This window comes from Bos mutus, chromosome 10 (assembly GCF_027580195.1).
Source record: "Bos mutus isolate GX-2022 chromosome 10, NWIPB_WYAK_1.1, whole genome shotgun sequence".
NCBI classification, from domain to species: Eukaryota; Metazoa; Chordata; class Mammalia; order Artiodactyla; family Bovidae; genus Bos; species Bos mutus.
In genome coordinates this window covers 71,170,539-71,172,451 of record NC_091626.1, presented here as the reverse complement: position 1 = coordinate 71,172,451, position 1,913 = coordinate 71,170,539, and the positions used below count along the sequence as shown (strand labels likewise).

The window sequence follows — 1,913 nt, the reverse complement described above, 5'->3', positions numbered from 1 at the left end:
CTGCATTTGGCAATGCTTCCAAATCTTGGAAGCAGAAGAACCTGCTAAAGTAAACAGAGAGGATGAAAAATGACACTATAAATGATACATGAAAAATCAACCTTAGAGTATAGTCTGAGAAGCAGCAGTCTACCCTCAAGGGAAAAAGAGAGAATTTAAAAAGTAGGGGGACTTGCCTGGCCGTCCAGTGGTTAAGACTCTGTCCTTTCACTGCGGAGGCTGTGAATTTCATCCCAGGTAGAGGAACTAAGATCCCACATGCCAAGCAGCATAGCCAAAAAAATAAAATAAAATAAGGGGCTGTTTTTCCTAGATATTTTCCCACATAACAAAATTTCAAACTCTGGAAAGGTAATGCCTTTGAAGGAGGAGCTAGGGAAGTAAATAAATGATAAAGAAATACAGCAGTAGCTTTAGCTGTCAGTGAGTTTCTTTGCCCTGGCATTGGCATTATCAATATGATCTTTATTGGTGTCAGCCTTTTCTGTGATCTGTTCTGTTTGTCAGTTGTGAGCCTCAATCCCATTGCCTATGTCCAGGGCCATGTTTTTAGGTTCTCTAGGATACTGGCCACTTGAGTCAGGTTCTCTTCCGTTTCATCTTCCCTGGCATGATTTGTTATATGTTTAATGTATTCACCCGTTGGCTGCTCCTGTGGTCACTTGACGCAGCTGACCATTTGTCACTCAGCTTGGCTGCTTAGATACTATTACATTGCTAGGAGAGCTGTCTCCAGCATCTCCCCATGTTGCCTTATAGACTTTACCAGACTCAATGTTCTTTGTCCTATTACATGGACATAAACAACGGCCTCAGTCCTTGTTGAATTCTGTTAAAGTCTTCTCTGCTTCTCTCATGTCTTTATTTGGTCTATGCCTCCTTCTGTGTGTTTCAGTTGTTCCCCTTGCGCAACCAGTGTAGGGATAGTCTTGATTCCTGCATCCTGAGCTTCAGTGGCTAAACCCAGGATTCTCCTTGTACTTTCCGCAGACTCATCAGTAACGTGGTTGGCCCTCAGCTGAATTCCTTCTGCTGACAGATTATCCATGATGAATTAAAACTCTTGATAGGTGCGGAAATTGAAATGTGGATATTCAAGCAGTTCTGACTGTTTCTCTCTGGCTGCGGCAGCTCTGACTCCCGCAGGCCAGACTCCCAGCTGCGCCCTTCTTCCAGGTGACTTCTTAAGCAGTGGTTCTCGGAGAGGCAGAGGGAGGAACACGTCAGAGTCGGCTAGGAAACTCTACAAACATCCACAGCACCTTACTTTCCTACCTACCCCAGGGGAATCTGCTATGGTTTTCTCCACCCTCTTTGAGAAGCATGGTCTTAGAGCAAATGCCACATGAGAGAAGGGAGAAGTATCCGCATGGGGGATACACAAAAGGGGTGCTTCTGAATTAAAAGAGATCTCATTCCCAGTTAGAGTTTGTTCTCTTATCCTGTGACTATGTCCAAGCTGTTGACCTTTTTTCCATGGACAGAGCTTTCCCAGAGTATTCAGAAGCCCCAGGAAGACCCAGTGTCTTCCCTTCTGTTTTCTTTTCTGTCACCTCCAATCCTGGGAAGACCAGGTTCTATTGCTAGAGTTGCCAGGATCAGGACTTCCTTTCCTGGTCCCTGTGCCCTCTCTAGATTGAAATATTCTGTCTGTAGCCCCTCTATCCTAGTAGATCCTAGTCTTGTTAGAAACCAAAAGACCCCCAAACCTCCAAGTGATTTTTTAAAAATTTTGCTGCACTGGGTCTTAGTTGAGGCATATGGGATCTAGTTCTAACCAACTAGGAATTGAACCTGGGCATTGGGAGCATGGAGTCTTAGCCACTGGACCACCAAGTAAGTTCCCAGATAATCTTTTTTTTTTTTTATGTTATTTTTAATTGGATAATCATTTACAGTGTTGTGTTGGTTTC

At 44.0% G+C, this 1,913-nt stretch overlaps 1 pseudogene; it reads right to left on the bottom strand.

The window, feature by feature from the left end:
* Positions 1-413: 413 nt before the first annotated feature.
* LOC102280714 (synaptosomal-associated protein 23-like) lies at positions 414-1,048 on the bottom strand (annotated as a pseudogene).
* Positions 1,049-1,913: the final 865 nt, after the last annotated feature.